This window comes from Saimiri boliviensis, chromosome 14 (assembly GCF_048565385.1).
Source record: "Saimiri boliviensis isolate mSaiBol1 chromosome 14, mSaiBol1.pri, whole genome shotgun sequence".
Taxonomy (NCBI): Eukaryota; Metazoa; Chordata; class Mammalia; order Primates; family Cebidae; genus Saimiri; species Saimiri boliviensis.
This window is the reverse complement of record NC_133462.1, coordinates 92,823,886-92,843,974: the sequence shown is the minus strand read 5'-3', so window position 1 is coordinate 92,843,974 and position 20,089 is coordinate 92,823,886. Positions and strand designations below refer to the sequence as shown.

Below are 20,089 nucleotides of genomic sequence, written 5' to 3'. Positions count from 1 at the left end.
AGTGAGTTCAAAGGCTCTGAAAACTAAATATGTAGCTAATACTTTTCTGGATATTACATATATATGTATTATGCACACACACATAAATTTCATAAAAATAAAAACATTTGCCGTCTTCCTGTACAAATTACCAGCTATCTGAAGTTATTAGAAGGGGTGTAATGGAGGAAGTGTATTTTGACTTATACAAAGCTAATTTTTCAAACGTGTTGGGATATTATACTGAAAACAAAAATAAGCAATAATCAGTGTCCTCAGACTTACCTCTAGGATAAAATAAAATTTTAGTTGGACTACTTCATGGAATTTCTCTCATTACTCTTAACTTTTAAGCCAGGAGAAATGGGAAATTGAGAACTCCTGAAGAGAGAGAGAAAGAAGTAGAAAGTGAGGGGGCGGGGAGAGAGAGAGAGAGAGAGAGACAGAGAGAGAGAGGCCCTGTTTTGATGCACCTTTACCTGGGTTACCTTTCTTTTATTTTCTTTTCTTTTTTTTTTTTTTTGAGACAGAGTTTCACTCTTGTTACCCAGGCTGGAGTGCAATGGCGCGATCTCGGCTCACCGCAACCTCCGCCTCCTGGGTTCAGGCAATTCTCCTGCCTCAGCCTCCTGAGTAGCTGGGATTACAGGCACGCACCACCATGCCCAGCTGATTTTCTGTATTTTTAGTAAAGACGGGGTTTCACCATGTTGACCAGGATGGTCTCGATCTCTCGACCTCGTGATCCACCCGCATTGGCCTCCCAAAGTGCTGGGATTACAGGCTTGAGCCACCGCGCCCAGCCAATTTTTTGTATTTTTAGTAGAGACGGGGTTTCACCTTGTTGACCAGGATGGTCCCAATCTCTTGACCTGACCTCGTGATCCACCCGCCTCGGCCTCCCAAAGTGCTGGGATTACAGGCTTGCGCCACCGTGCCCGGACTACCTGGGTTACCTTTCTGTGGCAGTTCCGAGCTTTGTCAGATGGGTGTTTCCTGTTTATAAATGTATGGTGCTTGTTGTAGATAGGGACAAGTCTGAACTGGAGATTTCAGGAATGAAACCAATTCATGAGTCAAAAGGGTCCATAGAGGAAGAAGAGTATCACATTTATTCTAAACCAGTAATTCTTCTAACTTTTTTCCTTATCAGTGAGAAGTACGGTTTTTCAAAAACTCAGTTAGAAAGTCATTGTGTGAATAGATAAAAATAATTTTCTGTGTTTAAATTTAAACATTTGCTTGCTATAACTTTAGTTGGTTAGAATTGAGAGACTGTTTGATTAACAGTTGGAGTAATGAGGAATGTGTTTCAGTCCATTTAAGTCTTCATGTAGAATCCAAAGTGGACCTTGTAAATGGTATTTTATCTAACGTCATAATGACAGCAGTGTTGGAATTCTGCTTTGCAAATTGTGTTTGTTTTACTTGTTCAAAGTTAAAATCAAGCTGTATAATCAGATGCAGGCGTGCCGTAATTGCACATAGAGTTTCCATGTCGGTAGGTTGAAGTGTTTTAGACGGGACACATCATTTGTTTAGAAAAAAGTGTCATAGATGCTATGGAAAACAACAAGTAAACTTTTTTCTCCTGTAGCTTTTTTTTTGTAAGAGCCTCAGACTTTTTTCCCCTTGCCTTTGCTTTCCCAGTGTTTGAACAGGAAAAGAGCAATTAATGAAGTCTGGAGGAGAAAGAAATCAAGAACACTGTTTAAAATGTACTCATTTAGCAGGTATTGACTAACTGATGAATTCCAAATGTGCAAGAATCCAGGGTTCTAGCGAAAATTAAGGAAGTTAACGTTCTTGGCTTCAAGGAACTTACAGTCTAGTAGGGAAAGAAAGGTGTTGGACTAGTGATTAAAAAGTAGCAGAGATGCTTATTCCCTTTATAATAACAGGAAGGATCTAGAAGTAGGCTCATGGGTTTATAGATATTAGGGCAAGAATTTGAGAACACTTCTGGCCAAAAGCTCTATTTGTTCTGAATCATGAGACTAGCATTCATCCGCAAGGAACTACAAAATAGAGGTGCTTTGGTGTACTTATACACCATGGAATACTATACAGAGATAAAAATGATTGAGATCATGCCGTTTGCATGGACATGAATGGAGCTGGAAGCTATCATCCTTAGCAAATGAACACAGGGATAGAAAACCAAACACCGCATATTCTCACTCATAAATGGGAGCTGAACAACGAGAACACATGGACATAGGGCGGAGAACAACACACATTGGGGCCTGTCAGAAGGGTGAGGGGAGGGGGACCATCAGGAGAAATGGCTAATGCATGTTGGGCTAGGTGATGGGTTGATAGGTACAGCAAGCCACCATAGCACACATTTACCTATGTAACAAACCTTCACATCCCACACATGTATCTCATAACTTAAAATAAAAATTAAGATAAAAAGGAAATTGGGTATTTTAGGTAACAGATTGTGGCAGCTAGATATTGAGTTTCCTTCTCTCTCTCCGAGGCACATTTTTTTTTTTTTGGCCGCTATTTGCTTGTTTAGTGATTTGATTAAACTATTTCAGTGAAATCAAAAAATAAAAATAAAAAAACATCAAGTACTTAGAAACAAATCTAATGAGTAATGTGTCAAAATAAAAAAAGGGGAGAAATGTATCTGAAACCTCTAGTAGTTAGGAGCAAATGAAAACTGAAGGTCTTCTCACTTGCAAGCACAGGCCCAGATAGTGTGTTCTAATGAAAGCAAGTCTCAAACTGACTCATATACAGATAAAAACATTTATGAGGCAGGCGCAAAAACTGTCACACTAGTTGTTCTATAAATTTATCACAGAAAGATTCTCTTGAAGCAGGTGAAACAGTACATCCGTTTCAGAATTCAGCTAAGCTAGTAGCAGTTTGCTGAGAAAATCCATACAAGTTCCATCATAGTATTAAGCCTAGGGGGTCTTTTAAGAAAGGTATGCTGTGGTGGAGCATCTGTATAATTTGTGGTCCAAAGCAGAATGCTTTGGATCACAAAGAGGGCATTCTTCATAATTATGCTGGGATAAGAAATATAAACTGGGACTGTAACAGGCAAATTGCAACCTGCGGTGATTATAGCCTTTGGGCATGCTAGAATCTTGTACATTGTTCAAGCAAAGGCAAAAGGAAATAAACTAATTAATCTTGTTCTATTTTTAGCCATCCACGTATCTTGAATACCCTTTGTTTCACTAAGGAAAAATATTTTTATCATCTGCAATGCAAATGATCAAACCCTTTGAGGTTTATCAGAGAGAAAGGTATTTGAAACTTTTTTGTAGTGAAGGGGAGGAAAAATACATTTCCTTCTACTCATTTTGGTTTTGTAGTGGGGACCCCCTATAATAAAAGATCAACAAGAGAAAAGCATTCAAATTTATTTAAGTTTTATGTGTCATGGGAGACTTTCTACGGAAACAAAGACCCCAAGAAACAGTTAAACGTGAGCTTGTTTTATAGTTGGCTTGATGAAGAAGTCTTGGAGAAGTATGATAGGACAAAGTGGGGGGATCAGCAGAATGCTTTAAGCTGGAGGGTGCTTAGCAAGACCTGTTCATTCAGGTTTCTATGTCACTGCATGTTTAGAGATAAATGCTCCTGTCTTCTGGGGATAGGGAGGGCACCTCACACATTAGAGTCTTTTGACCTGCTTCAGGGTCAAAACCTTGGAAAGATTTTATAACCTTTTTCAGGGGAGAAAGGGAGGGAGAAGGTCTGTTTTCTCAAATCCTTCAGCTTAAAATATTGAATATGCCAAAGTACTCTATTTTGGGGTAGGATGTCTTGGACCCCATCAGCAGCTAGCTCTGGCATTGTGGCAGATAGTTCTAGTGTGCCAGATGATAAATACTCACCCCTGGAGAATTCCTCCTTATGGCACTTGAGATGTTCATTAATGCCATTAGGATGTGAATGGAAAGTAACTCAAATACACATAAATCACACTGTAAATACTTCTATATTGAAGTACTTAAAATTTACTATAGAGTGTGTAACACTTTCTTTGCTGGAGATAAAATCCAATGTTGTTAAAAGAGAAAATGCAGTATTCTTTAGTATACACAGGTTTAAAGCTGCGTTAAGAGTAAAACACAGGTAGATGTAGCATTTAGTAATTTTTTGTGCTCTTTTATGTAGCCTTTAGATATGCTAATCATAAAATATTAATGTGCATCTTTAGGGGTAAAATAATATGCTCTAAAGATTATGGTAGTCACTGATAATTTGTGATTATTTACTCAATTTTTTGTTACTAAATAATTCAATGATATTACTATAGAATCAGTAATCAGCCTGCTGAAGAATGAATAATGCAATCAATTTATATTCTTTTCTTGCCAATAATAGACCAATAACAACTTACCTTTCCTGTATTCTGTAGACATCTAAGAAAATATACCAAAACTTTAAGATATCAAAATACATTTTTCAAAGAGTTAAAACAATGGTTCTCATAAATGCACAGTAAGTGCATGTCATAAATTTATTTGCCTAATGAATGAGGGAATCAACATAAAGGTGAAGCTGATTCCCAGAAAATTCTACAGATAAAATATAGATAGGCACTGACAGAAGGCTAGAATAAGACTGTAAGATTAGTACATTGGGCTGGGTGCAGTGGCTCATCTGTAACCGTAGCACTTTGAGAGGCCAAGGCAAGAGGATATGTTGAGCCCAGGAATTCAAGACCAGCCTGAGCAACATGTCAAAACCCCATCTCTACAAAAAATAGCTGGACATGATGATGTGTGCCTGTAGTCCCAGCTACTTGGGAGGCTGAGGCGGGAGAATCACCTGAACCTGGAAGGTTGAGGCTGCAGTGAGCTGCGATTGTGACACTGCACTCCAGCCTCACCCTGGGTGACAGCATGAGATCCTTTCTCCAAAAAAAGGGGAAAAAATGATTTTTACATTGGTTAATGTCTTACAGGGCAATAAAACTGTCTTTGGGGCTATCTTTCTATCACACAAAAATTATTTACAACCTTTTTGACAAAAATCTACAAGTTCATATGTTGTTTAGCAGTCCTCATCCTGATAGATGATAAGTAGTAAGTCAAACAGTAGTACAATATTAAAAAAAAAAATCTTCATGTGGGCCTATTTAGATTGTGGTCCAATATGATGTTAGAAGAATATAAAGGTAATCTTTTGACATATTTTGAAATTTTTCATAATTTTTACTAATAAAGGCTATTATTTGGTTTGGTTTGGGTTGGCTTTGGTTTATAATGAGTTATATGGATCTTGAGCAAATACAAATTATAACCTTTATATGTATTGTGTGGGTCTTTTGTTTATTTTTTCGGACCAAAGAGTGGGACTTGGGACTCAGTAAGAAAAAGAGCTCATTTAGGAACGTTTATTCTGTGTGAAAGGAACTATAATTGCCCAACTGGTTCTTCCTGTCTGCTGCACAGACAAAACCAATTCACTGAGCCCACAATATTGCTGTAAAGAAAGAGTTTAATTAATGTAGAGCTAGCCAAGTGGAAAGACTGGAGTTATTCAAACCAGTCTCATCAGGAACTCAGAAGTTAGTTTTTTATGGACAGTTTGGTGGGCAAGGGGCTAGGGAATGTATGCTGCCAACTGGTTGCGGATGAAACCATGGGCGGGTCGAAAACAGTCCTGGTGTGCTGTTCGTGCCTCTTGATGGGGGCCGCAAAACCAGCTGAGTCATAAGTCACAGGTTCAGGAGGGATCAGTTAATTGCCAGAATGCTAGAGTCTGAAAAACATCTCAAAAGACCAATCTTAAGTTCTATAATGGTGATTTTATCTGCAGGAGCCATTGAGGAAGTTAGAAATCTTGTGGCCTCTGGCCATGTGACTCTTGAGCAGTAAGGGGTTGTAGAAACTATGCCTGCATTTTAACAAATTTCAGGCCCCTCCCATAACCCTAACCTTATGGCCTTTCATTAGTTTTATAAAAGCGGTTTCAGTCCCTAGGCAAAGAGGGGTCTAGTTTTAGGGAGGGACTATGATCAGTCTTGCTCCCTCTGTGGTTAGCTTGGCCTATGCCTAGAAATGAGCTAGGACAGCCAGCCGGTAAGACTAGAGGCAAAATAAAATAAGCTACGCTAGATTTCAGTCACTGCCATAATCTTTGCAAAGCTGGTTTCAGAACTCCTCAAATGTCCAGGAACTCAGTTTGGACTTTAGGCTAACTTGAAATAAATAAACACTTTAATTTTAAATTCTTTCTTTAAAGAAAAATTGTAGAGAAAGGGTCTTGCAGTGTTAATCCTGGCCTCAAGCAATCATCCTGCCTTGGCCTCCCAAAGTGCTGGGATTACAGGTGTGAGCTACCATGCCCAGGTTATTTTAATTTTTTTTTCTAGCAGGAGGAAAGATGTATTCAATCCTGAGCTGGTAGACTAGTAATTAAAAAAAAAAAAAAAAAAGAAGCTAATGGCTGGGTGCAGTGGCTCATGCCTGTAATCCCAGCACTTTGGGAAGCCTAGGTAGGCAGTTTGCTTGAGGACATGAGTTTGAGATCCGCCTGGGCAATATGGCGAAACGCTTTCTGTACAAAAAATGCAAAAAATTAGCTGTGTGACATCGTGTACACCTGTAGTCTCAGCTGATCAGGAGGCTGAGGCATGAGAATCGCTTGAGCTTGGGAGGCAGAGGTTGCGGTGAGCTGAGATCACACCACTGCACTCCATTATGGACAATAGAGTGAGATTCTATGTTAAAAAATAAGAAGCTAGAAACAAACAACAATAAAAAAAGTCCTGTATTTCTATATTGAGTATACTTACAGTTTGTAAACACATGCAGAGTCTCCTTTTGAAGCTTCTATTTGGATACCCACAGAGCGAAAACAGAAGGCCTGCTTAAATACAGAGAAGTCTTTCAGTTTTTAGGTTTTAGGTTTGACTTAGGGATTTAGATTTTGACTTAAGGTTTAGAGGGTAACCACACTCCTCCCAGGGAGAAATCAATGGATACTAAAATCTCTCCTTCATCAAAGCTAAGGTTGTAAGAGTTAAATTTGTCTCACATTTCAGTGTGTTGCATTGCTTGACAGTTTATACTGATCAGACAAACTGGTAACTTACCTGCAATGGTGATGGATTTCTTTCAGAAAGGTTTTGCTTTTGGTTACACACACTAATTATCCCAATGAAAGTATATATACATTCCATAAATGAGCTGTTTAGTTATCCAAGCCTTGACTCTTTTGTCCATTCGTTAGCTACTGTTGACCACCTATTGTTATACATCGTTGTAGATATGGGGGAAACAGCAGTTATCAACACAGAAAAGAAATTTCTGCCTTTATAGAGTTCACATTCCAGACAGGGGAGATAGATAATACACCAAGGTAAGTAAAATATTAAGCTTTTCTGTGTATTTTGTAAAAAAAGGGTATACTGAACTTGTACACTAAGTTTAAGATGTAGTAAGGATTTCCTCCTTTGTATGGTAAGAGGAGAAGAGTCCTTGGTAATCTTTCTCTTTACAATAGTAAAAATTCTTTTTTCTTTTAGATTCTCCCGTTTTCTTAAAGAACTTTACCTACACAAGCAAGGTTGCCCAGGACAGTGGTCCCCAGCCTTTTTGGCATGAGGAACTGGTTTCATGGAAGACAGTTTTTCATGGATGGGGTGGCGGGAGGGGATGGATGATTTCAGGATGAAACTGTTACACCTCAGATCATCAGGCATTAGTTAGATCCTCATAAGGAGCGTGCAGCCTAGATCTATCACATGCACAGTTACAGTAGGGCTCACACTCCCATGAGGATTGAATACCTCCGCTGACCTGAGCTCCACTTGCTCACCCACCACCAGCCTCCTGCTGTGTGACCCAGTTCCTAGCAGGCTATGGACCAGTACCAGTGTGCAGCCCTGCGTACCCCTACCTTAGGAGATTCACTTAAGAGTTAAAGGAGAAAGTGAAAAATAAATTTAGGGATCCTAAATAAAGGATCACTAAATAAAGTTGAATTTTGGTATGGAGCACTGATGTTCCAAATTGTACCAAAGAGTTCAAAAATTAAAGCCTTCTTCACACACACTGAAATTTTCCTTACTCAGTCTTCCCTGCCCTTATGTTTCCTCTCCAATTCTTTTGTAATTATTTGGGCATTAAACTACTCTATCATGAGTTATTAGAGATCACTTTCTATGGCTGACAAATGTCATCTAAAATTAGTATCAACATTTATGATTTTGTGTGAAATGTTTATTCTTTTATGAGACAGATTTCATGTTCTATTGCTAACATCCCCTGCTTTGTTTTCAGTTGTGGGGTTTTGTTTGGTTTTGCTTTTGCATTGGACACTACACTTTGCAATAAGGCTATGCAGTAAGCCTCACTGATTTCCACTCAGCTCTTGTCTACTGAGCACTTCATGTGTGCCTTGAACTCCGCTAGTGACAGACAGTGAGGGAATGATGATATGCAAGGCACAGGTGTTGTTTCCCATGAGTGTAAACTATGTGGAAACTTACACAACGAGTTTTACTTACTTACCCATGTGAAACAATTAGAGAAAAATAAAAATACAGTACAGTCTACTTGGGAAGTTTGGATGGGAAATTAGGCTTTAAATTTACCTCATTTCTAATTCACACCACCAAGTAATAAAAAAAGATTCATTACGTAATATGAAAAAAGTGTCGTCAAAGTTATTTTCAGAATTCCCTAAATTGTTCGGAAGTACAAACAATATTTCACTTTTTTGCTAGAAGCCAGAAAAATCCTTAAAATCATTTAGACATTCTTTTAACTGTGCCTGAATTGCCTCCCTTCCACTGTCCGTTCATATTCTTCAGTGCTGAACCTTTTTTACAAAGCTTTCCCTAGGCTCTCCAGTCTAGGTTAGATGCCACTACTCTACCTCCTATAATGTCCTGATTCTTTCTCTTTAAATTATAGTGCTTATCCCATAGGATTCAAGTTGCTTGTCTACTTATCTGCCACCTTGTTATTTTATCATCTCTTTTGGGGAAAGATTTGTGTCTTATGAATGTTTTGTAACTCTACAAACTAATATAGGTTTGTAGATACATGAATATATGTGTGCAATAAAGTCTTTTTTTTTTTTTTTTTTTTTTTTTGAGACGGAGACTCACTCTGTCGCCCTGGCTGGAGTGCAGTGGCGTGATCTCTGCTCACCGCAACCTCCGCCCCCCGGGTTCAAGTGATTCTCCTGCCTCAGCCTCCCAAGTAGCTGAGATTATAGGCACCTGCGACTGCACCCAACTACTTTTTGTATTTTTAGTAGAGATGTTGTTTCACCATCTTGGCCAGGCTGGTCTTGAACTCCTGACCTCGTGGTCTTGAACACCTGCCTCAACCTCCCAAAGTGCTGGGATTACAGGTGTGAGCCCCCTCAGCCGGCCCTGTGTGCAGTAAATACTGAATGAATGAAAGAACTAATTCAGTGGAACGTGACTGTGACCTTGAAAGATGGATGGACTTCACATCCTTGCAAAAGCGGATGGGCTATATAGGCAGAAAATGGCTGAAGAAGCAGAAATGGAGCAAGAAGATTGGCTATTTCAAAGTTATTTTTTCATGTAAGATAAAAAAAAAAGAAGGCTTCCTTATCATGTTGCCTAAAAGTGGCCTGTTTGGAATTAGGCTATTATCTCTCTCCTAATTTTTCAGGTTGGATAAACAACGTGGTTTCAGTTTGGAACTTTAGTATGAAATAACTCCATTTTGGCTTCCTGTCTTGGGGCCTAGTGTAGGAGCTTAGTCCAAATCAATGACCTCCCATAAATTTTATTTAATGCTTTCCTCCTTAAGTCAACTAAGCATGAAATTGGGATAAAAATAGCCCAATAAGGAGTGTTTTGGGCAGGGGAGAAATTTCTGAATGCCTCAGATAAATGTTATATTTTATAGTACAAACACATTATTTCAAATTTTAAAAAGTGTTTGTGTGTATCTGTGTATATATTTTCTGCTTGTTTTATGAAAGTCACTTTAAAAGAAACTGCCAAGATGTACTTCACTGAATGTCAATAATAGTAGATTTTATTTGAGCTAATATTGCAAGTTTAAAGAAAGGAAGATAATAGATTTTTTTTATTTGACAAACCATTATTTTCTTTTAAAAAATGAGAACATCATTCATAAAACACAGTTCCTTCCCTTAAAGAGTTGATAAAATACCAGAGGTGGCAGATAAATAAACAGGTAACTTGAATCCCATGGGATGAGCAGTCTAATTACAGAAAAATAGCCTTTGGAAGTATTATGTGCCAAAACCACGCAAACAAATAAGGTTACCTAAGTGAACCCCACAAAGTCCCATGTGCAGAAGAGTACAGTCTCCTAGGGGGGCCGACGACGTAAAGACAAGCGTAAGTTTCAAAGCCTTAGTGAGGACTACACCATAGTTCTGTCTAGCCAACACGGAAAGCCTGGGATTGTCTTAGCAAATTCAAGCTCACGGTCTACAGATGATACATACATGAAGAAATAATTTAAAATTTAAAACAAGAGAGAGAAGAGAAATCTTTTTAAAAATTTTTCTGTAAACGGAGTACCTGTCATCCAGGAAAAGGTCATAAATCAGTACAAAATAACACCACCGAACTGAAAAAATATTTTTTTTAATGTGGTAAAAATTAATCCAGGATTTCCTTTGCAAATTGTCCAGGGTTTTTTCCCATTTTGGCTCAGATGCCACTACTCGATGCTCCTGTAATATCAGGATAAGGGGCCATCTTATTTATCTTTTATTCTTCTGTGCCTGGCTAATGATAGTATTTCAATAAATACTGTGTCACAGTAAATACATTGAATAAATACTGACTCACTGTTAAGCAAAACAGTTTTTAAATTTTTTTGTTCTTTTTTAAATCTCATCCAAAGGGATGATAATTACTGAATAAATCTAGCCTCACTATGGCAAAAAAGAAAAAAAAAAATACCAAAAAAATCCCAAAAAACAAAGCAGACAGAATGCTAGTGGGAGCAGTTAAAATAAATGAGCCAGAAAGAACAAGTGACATGCCTTTGACTTATTTTTTGCTGTTTTGGTTATCACCACTAGTGTACTGAAGTCATTAGTTATGCACTAGTTAATTGACCATACAGTTAACTCGAAGATTTTGAACTTTTTTTTTAAGCCCAGAAGAGTCACGTTGAAACAAAATTTGATTTTCTGTTGAATCAGATGGCATATGTTAGAAACACGCTGGAACCGAACTCAGCACTTGTCTGTGTTGGTCCTTTGGCAGTACATCTGAATGTGGGTGGATGTGTAGTTAACACTGAAGGATCGCTGGCCAACTAGATAGACGAAATGAAATTCCAGCTCTGTCTTTCCTTTGAATTTTTCTTTCTCTAGTGAGAACTGTGAATGGAGACAAGAACTGAACTATAGATGCGTTTGTTTTTTTATCTTTTGGTGTTTCCTTTATATAGCCTCTTTTTTTAATTGAATGAGGAGTAGAAAATCAGACCATTTTAGTGGACTTGTGTGTTTCCGTGCATGTTTAAATCTACATATGTAGCCCGTGCCATTTCTTTTTTTTCTTTCTTTCTTTCTTTTTTTTTTTTAAATAGAGATGGGTTTCTCCATTTTGGCCAGGCTGGCCTTGAACTCCGGACCTCAGGTGATCTGGCTGTCTCGGCCTCCTGAAGTGCTGGGATTGCAGGCGTGAGCCACTGCGCCTGGCTCCCGTACCATTTCTTATGCAGATGAATATATTGGCAAGAAATATAATTTGCTAGCTGAGACTTCATAGTAGCATGTCCAAAACTATTTTTGGTGAAAAAAATTGTATTACATATTATCTTTTGGTTCTTTTGCCAAAGTTCTTTTGGCTAGGGTTTTTTTTTCTTGCTGTATCTCCCTGTGTTCTTTTTTAATGATTTCTCTAGGATTCCAAAACACATAATTAAATGTTCACAGTCTAAAGTGAACATTGTCCCATTTCATGTAAAATATGAACTCTCCAGTCTTACAGATGTCATGTATATTATATTTGCATAGTTTAAAACTCCCACGGTACAATATTTTACTTCTGTGTTTAAGGACCCATATATATTTTGAAGAAATTCAGAGAAAGAGTCTTTTATACTTCCCAGCGTGTTCACCATTTCCAGTACTCTTCATCCTTTCAGGAAATTTCAGGTTTCCACCTAGTGTCGTTGTCCTGCAGCCTGAAGTATGTCCTTTAGCATGTCTTGTTGTACAGGTCTGCTGGTAATAAATTATGTTAGTTTTCTTTTATATGAAAATGTCTTTATTTTGCCTTTTTTCTTAAAGACTATTTTTGCTGGATAGAGGATTCTAGATTGGCAGTTTCTTTTCGCCTTCTCTTTCAGCACATTTCTGTTTCTTATTGCTGTTGTAAGAAAGTATCACAAACTTAGTGGCATAAGAAAATAGAAAGTTTTGTCTCATATTTCTGGAATTCTGAAGTCCAAAATTGGTCATACCAGGCTAAAATCAAGGTGTCAGCCAAGCTGTGTTCCCTGTGCAGGGTCTGGGAGAGAAACTATTTTGTTAACTTTCCACCTTCTGAAGGCTGCCTGTATTTTGTAACTCATGGCTTCATCCTTCTATCTTCACAGCCAGCAATGTCACACTGAGTTCTTACCATGTAAGACTGAGTTCTTATCACTGCCATCTGTCTGGTTCTTTTATTTGTGTCTCTCTCTTCCTCTTCCATTTTTATTGGATTTTCATTTTATTCATTTCACATTTTCATATCACATTTTTAAAGATTCTCTGTTGATACTTCCTGTTTGTTCATTACAAGCATATTTTCCTTGCCTTCCTTGGGCATAGTAATGAAAGCCAACTGTAAATATTCTTACCTAGTTGTTGAGGCAGTTGGGTCATTTTGGGTTGGTTTTAATTGATTGATTTTTTTTTTCTTGAGAATGGATCACCCTGTCCTCTTTCCTCATAGGTCTAGAAATTTTGGGTTTTATTCAGAACATGTTTAGTATGTGATAAGTTTCTTGATTCTGTTATATTCCTCTGAAGAAAAAAAATATATAAATATATATAATATATATGTATATAGGAAAAATAGATGTATTTTCTTCAGAGGAATGTAACAGAATATTTATGTATTTATTTATTTGCTTTCGCATACTGTTATGTTGGCAGAATGTATGCTCCAACTGTGTTACCCCTGTGAAGGGCAGCACCTGAAGTCGCTTTTCAGTTCTTTTAGACTTTTCTGGACCGATTGGCCTCTCCTCAATGCATGTGGATATTAGGGGTCACCCAGAGATTGAGGCAGTTTATGCACTAGACTCTGTGGCCCTCACTGGAATTTTTTTTTCTGTCACTTACCTTCTGTTTCTTTAAGAAGCTGCAGATTTCTATCCAACTTTTAGTTGCCCCAGCTGGCACAGCCAGAAAGATTCTGGCTTCAATAAAAAAAGCTTTGTAAACCAGAAGCTCATCTAGTGTTTTTTATTTATGTTCAGGTATTAAATCCCTCCCAGTTTTGTTTTCCTGCAGCCTGGCCACTAGATCCTATCTCAGTGTGCTTCTGGTGCTACTCACCTAGGTCAGGGGTGTCTAATCTTTTGTCCTCCCTGGGCCGCACTGGAAGAAGAAAAATTGTCCTGAGCCACATATAAAATACACTAACTTGAATGATAGCTGATGAGCTAAAAAAACAAAAACCACACAAAAAAACTCATGATTTAAGAAAGTTTCCAAATTTGTCTTTGGCTGCATTCAGAGCTATGCTGGGCCACAGGATGAATAAGCTTGACCTAGGCCAAGGTCAGTTTGCTGTCTATTATATTTGATTTCTTGTTAGGAAATTGTGCCTCACACATAGACTTAGGGTTACACCAGAATGGAGTCATACGTTTTAGGAACTTCTGTGGTCTGGCATTGTACTTTCCTAGTACCTTTAGATTTGGACCATAATCTTGAGAGACACTATCTTGAATGCCATGATTCCAAATGTTGAAATTTTGAAAGATTAAACTCCTTAAAGTCTATAGATTGATTGATTGATTGATTGATTGATATAGAGAATCTTACCTTGTCACCCAGGCTGGAGTGCAGTGGCATGATCTTGGCTCACTGCAGCGTCTGCCTCCCAGTCTCCAACAATCTTTCCACCCCACCCTCCTGAGTAGCTGGGAGTCCGCACCCGGCTAATTTTTGTATTTTTTGTAGAGATCGGGTTTCGCCCTGTTGCCCTGGCTGGTCTTGAACTTCTGGGCTCAGGTGATCTGCCTGCCTCCGCCTCCTAAAGTGCTGAGATTATAGGTGTGATTCACTAGCCCCAGCCTAAAATCCCTAAAGTCTAAAATCCCCAAATCACGATCCTGAAAGACTAAAATTTCAAAAATAAAATTCTGGAATAAAGTTTTAAAAATATTTAAAATACATTTATTACAATTTTAAGAGAAGATTTTAGAGACATGTAAGTATATGACTGAACATATTCTAGGTCACCTTACACAGTAAAATACACAACAGTACCATACATACCTTTGCAAGCATAAATAGGTAGACTAATGGAAGTCGCGCAGTTATTACAGTTACGAACAGACAAACTGTATTTATAAAGAAATAGGTCAAAAAGTGAAACGCGTGAACGCATATTACTATTGTTGGAAATTGTATGCATCTGTTATTATAACTGCAGTCATCAAAAATACCTTGACAGACATCTTTTGATAAGATGAATCAAAAACCTCAGGTCATTGCCAGAAATACAGTCACCCAAAGAGCCAAGATCTCAAGAAATTTTATCTTTCACAAATGCAGGTTAAGAAAAAAGGCATTTCTTCATTTATTGAAGAAGTTTCAATGTTTTTATGTACATGCACAATGCTTACACACAACATGGTGATAATGCATTTTCTTGGAATTATGTTTCTTATGTCCAAGGCAGAAGAAAAGTCTGTCTCATCTCTCAGAGAGAAAGCAATTTACCATCTCTGACTGTTCCCTCTGGGCCCAAGGCTGATTGGATACTGCCCACAAACATTTAGCGCAGATCTCTACCTACCCCATTAACAGTCACATACTAATGTCCTCTGGAAACACCCTTACAGACATATCCAGAATAATGCTTCATCAAGTTACTAGTCTACCCCTTGTGAATTTGGCACCTGTACACATCTCCTTACCATACTTCGTTTCCAGATAAAAACAACAAGAAGATAATATAGTTCAGTCTAACATGATAGAACTAACATGATACAGCGGTAGTGAGCACAACTGAAAACACGCTAATCCCTTCCCCAGAATTTGGCTTTCAGGATTTCAACATTTGGGGTTTTAGTTTTGGGGGACTATGATTTTCAGGATTTTAGACTTTAGGGATTTTTACTTGCATGACTATTTTTTTTTAAAAGACCTGTATACCAGTCTTTTCAGGATTTCAGCATTTGGGATGATAGCATTTAGGATTGTGTCTTTTAGGATTATAATTGGCACCACCCCTAGGTAGTAGACTTCTCCAATACTCAGGAATCATCATTCATTGTGATTAGTTTTAGTGGGGACAAATAAATCTGAAATTTTAAAATATTTTAATTGCACAAATAATGTATAAACACAATAACTTTATTTTAAATAATTTAAAACATTTTATAGCAAAGGCAGAGTTCCCCTTGATCATTGTCCTTAATCCCTGTCGTCTCCCACCTGTCCCCCCCTCCTTCCTGGAAGTAACCACTGCTGTACACATACCCCTTTCATAGTTTTTGTTTTTACACACACATACAAAATTGTTTTGTGTTGTTTTGATAAGCAGCACCATGTTGTATGTATATCTGCAACATCCATATTTTTACTTAACGTGATATGTTTATTATATATGGATCTGCTGCTATGTTTGATATTTATGTTCCAGTGCTTCTGTTGATAGAGTTAATTTATCCTATTGTAATCTTCTTAGGAAACCCTTCAACAAGTATTCTGATTGAACCAGTAAAGCCTCATGGTTTTGGAGCCTACTTAATTGAAATCTATGATAATTAGGCCAAGAATAGAATTAAAATTTATGGTTGCCAATTAATGACTTAAAAGAGTATCTGTCCCAACTAAGAGATAACTAGCTTTTAAATACCAGTTTAAAACATAGCAATTACACATACATTTTTATCTGTGTTTCATTATCTAACAAAGTTGTAACTTGTTCTGCTGACTCTAAGCATTGGAAAGCAATAAAAGGTGCATGCCATGAAAGCAGTCCTCCAATCAGGTTGGTCACCAGTTAGGACTCTGCTTATGTGAATTTAAACACAGTCGTTCCCGTTCCACTTTCTCTCACAGTTCACTTTACTCTATTGCTTTTTGATTAGGATTCTGACATCCTTGTAAGGACTTCTCGTTGGTGAGGAGCTGTCCTCTTGGAGCTGATCTCTGGGTGCTCTGGGGGAAAGGAGTACAGGAAGATTATCTTACGGAGTTCTAGTACCCTGAAGCTTTTCATCATTTTGGATGTCTTTTTTTGTTGTTGTTGCCCAGGCTGGAGTGCAATGGCACGATCTCGGCTCACCGCAACCTCCGCCTCCTGGGTTCAAGCAATTCTCCTGCCTCAGCCTCCTGAGTAGCTGGGACTACAGGCACGCACCACCACGCCCAGCTAATTTTTTGTATTTTTAGTAGAGACGGGGTTTCACCATGTTGACCAGGGTGGTCTCGATCTCTTGACCTCGTGGTCCACCCGCCTCAGCCTTCCAAAGTGCTGGGATTCTGGGATTACAGGCTTGAGCCACCGTGCCCGGCCTGGATGTCATTTTTAAAAGACAAAATGGAAATGAATAAAAACTAATAACTAAAAGCCCATTATTTTGGAATGGATACAAGTGTAAAGTCTCTTAGAGATTACTACAGAAATGCCCAGTTGTGTTTCTGGCTAAAACACCAAGAGAATATGTTTGGACCTAATTAGTATCAGATACTACTTTCTCTTTTCCCTTTGAGAATGAAACTCACTTGTGGCATTTTCTTCATCACCCTTAAAGGTAAGATGAATTTTATCAGTTCAGCCCTCAGGATGGAGGTCCTGGGAAATGAAAAGACGAGAGACCCAGAGAGTGCTCTTGCCATGGGGTTAGAAATTGCCAGTTCCCACCTTGCTAGTTTTCTGACTCTGTTGGTTGAAAGTCTTTCTGACTCTTTAAGTTCCTGTGCCTCTTACCCTTAACGATAGTCTAGGAAGGGTAGGGCAACCGTCTCTCAAAGCACGATCCACTCTCTGAACACAGATTTAGGCCTAAGAAATGGTCACTGCCTCCATAGGCATGCCTCGTTGAGGGGGAGTTTGGGGTAGGGGAGGTTGTGATTCACTTTCCCCCCTCAAACTAAGACTCCACATAGGAGGGATGTGAGGGAGATTATGGTATCAGAGGCAATGCAATAGCTCACTGCCCATCTACGCATTCCTGGGAAGAAGGAGAACAGTCGAGTCCTGCCCACCACCCGCCCCAAATAGAATTCAGCCTTCTCGGGAAACTGCAGTAGCGAGAGTGCTGCTGCATCTGCTTCAGGGTTCTCCAGAGGAAGCAGCAAAGCGGTTTAGATAGGGATGAATTGAAAGAGGCGTGATGAAAAGCTCCAGGTGATGTCTTCTGGGATTTAAAAATGCCATCTTTCTGTTTCATATTGGCTTTGTTTCTGGATTTAGGATTGTGTTTATCAGTTTGGCTAATTCATATTAAGTAATTACAAAAGAATCATACATGCACTTAGGAACTTACATTTAATTTCTGGCAGCAGAATGGTTTATTGGCAGAAACAAATACACAGTGCACTGTAGGGTTAGCAGGTTAACATCTGCAGACAGGTCTGCTTTTGAGGTTTTTAGCTAATTGAGGAACATAGTTACTGTGGCAGTACTGTTCTGTTTGACGTGAAATGTGCTGGATGTTAATGTTGAGTTTAAGATACCTGGCATGAAGCTTTCCTTGGAAGAAAACTTCTACACCTTTCGCAGATTCTCAGTTTGTTTTCTTTTATTACAAATTAAAACATTTTGATTTAGATTTTTCTGTTTCAGAATCTTTATTTTCATGGCAGAACATGATGGGCAGGTACAGGGTCATGACTAAGAACAGAGTCCAGAAGCAGACGAGCTTTGTGGCTGTGGGCAGGTTATCTCTGTGCTTCAGTTACAGTATCTAAAAATTAGAGAGACTCTAAGTGATGTTCTGTGCAGTTGGTCGCCTTATATTATGTTATCTTTTCAGATGAGAGCCACCTTGTTTTCTGTGCAGAAGTATCCTAGTCAGTTGTTCCTCTTCTTCCCAGTTGGTTTCTGATGGTTTCATTTGGAAAAGGGAGAACATCTTTTCATTCACTTTTTTCAGCGGAGGCATTAAAAAGGTAAGAAATTGATCTTTTCCCTGCTGGAGGTCTGACTGGTAATTCCAGACTGATGACTTTGCAAATGGGTGGCTGTTATGCCTGCAGAACTGGCTTCCTACCAAGAGCCCTTTACACTGATTTAATATTAAGGAGATTCTTTGATTTGTTACTAATAAGAGTGAGTACTCTTATCGTGGTTTTTAACTAGTGTAACAATAACAAATGCTTCTGTAGTTTATTATTATGAACAATAAACTGAAGTACATTCTTTTTTTATTTTTGGAGACAGAGTCTTGCTCTGTTGCCCAGGCTGGAGTACAGTGGCACGCTCTCGGCTCACACAGCCTCTGCCTCCCAGGTTCAAGCAATTCTCCTCCCTCAGCCTCCCAACTAGCTGGGATTATAGGTGTGCACCACCACGCCTGGCTAATTTTTGTATTTTTAAGTAGAGACCGGGTTTTACCATGTTGGTCAGGCTGGTCTCGAACCCCTGACCTTGCGATCCGCCCACCTCAGCCTCTTGAAGTGCTGGGATTACAGGCGTGAGCCACCACTCCTGGCTAACTGATGTTCATTCTTACACTTTTTGTAGAGATGAGGAAACTGTGCCTAGGGACTGGACTGGTAGCAAGCTGCGGGTACCTGCACTCTATTTCTATGCTCTTGTTCTTCCCTCTGCCTTCTGCTCCTCCTCTGCTACGACCTTCCAGTCATATTCAGTCATCTAAACCTGAATGTTTAAAGTCTTTGCCAGCTGATGCCATTCTCCTAAGCCTGGCATCAGCTGGCAAAGACTTTAAACATTCAGGTTTATATCATCATTACTTATGACCATTTGTTTTTGATTGTGTTGTTAGAAGACTTTTTGTTATAAAGAAGAGAATTATAAAACACAGATTTGAAGGAAGCATATTGTACTCTTTTAATAAGGGTAGCAGTGAAATGATAGCTTTTTGCTGCTTGGGTGTTCTTTTTTTGCTGACCTGTAAGTTTGATTTCCAGTGTCTAGACTTAATAGTCTGAATTTAGACACAAGGCATGTACACAAAATCATCTGGAACTGATTTTTTCACACTAAACACTTCTTTCTGATCCTAGTTTCCAGGAGGCTCCTTCCTCCAAGCAAATATCCAGATGAAAATTGCTTAATTAACCAAGAAAGATTTAACCGTCCTTCGTTGCTTTTCTAAACACTCACACATACTGGATTCACTTATTTTGAGATGTGACAAACCAGTTGCAAACCACAGATTCATTATCATAGACCCTCACACCTTCCGTGTTCCTCTGAATAGGGTCTTGCTGAGGACCGTTTGCTCCCCTTCCCGCAGCCGCGGCTCAGTCGGTGCTGGAGTATGTGGCCTTCATAACTGTTTGCGGGTTTCCCTGCCACGTGATGCTGACTGAATTCACCCTCTCATGGGCTTGTTGCACATAGAACAGCATGCAACGAAAAGCTCCACTTTCTGTTCCAGGTTGCAGTTATGCATCTGCTTTTCATTCAAAGAAAATAATACAGTAGATTTGAATCAAGTCACTGTGCAGTTATGTGTTTAATGAAAATGATCTTTCGTGCTAGATTCGTGTCCAGGAGCGAGTGGTCCTTAGTGATGGTATTGAGCTCTGCTCTCCTTGGAGCTCCCCAAGGCTGTGGGCTGTGAGAGGGCGTTGATGTGTGGGGGTGCATCTGTAATTTGTACCAGGAGGCACAAGTCTGCACAGCAACATTAAGATTTAGAGTTTCAAAAAACTGCAAATTCTGACATACCAGTTGATAAAACCCAGATGTTCTCCTCAACTCATACCTTGTCCTGCAACTCCC

General features: G+C 38.9%; 1 protein-coding gene across 4 annotated transcripts in view; it reads left to right on the top strand.

Annotated features, from left to right (window-relative positions):
• Nucleotides 1-20,089, top strand: part of SMYD3 (SET and MYND domain containing 3) — a 755,279-nt gene that overhangs the window by 391,072 nt on the left and 344,118 nt on the right. The window contains exon 1 of one of the 4 annotated variants that reach the window (XM_074385668.1): nt 18,226-18,285. The exons of the other annotated variants lie outside the window; for them this stretch is intronic. The gene's annotated coding sequence lies outside the window, so the exon portion shown is untranslated. Of the gene's footprint in view, nt 1-18,225; nt 18,286-20,089 lie in introns of those variants that run through there. 4 annotated transcript variants of the gene reach the window in all.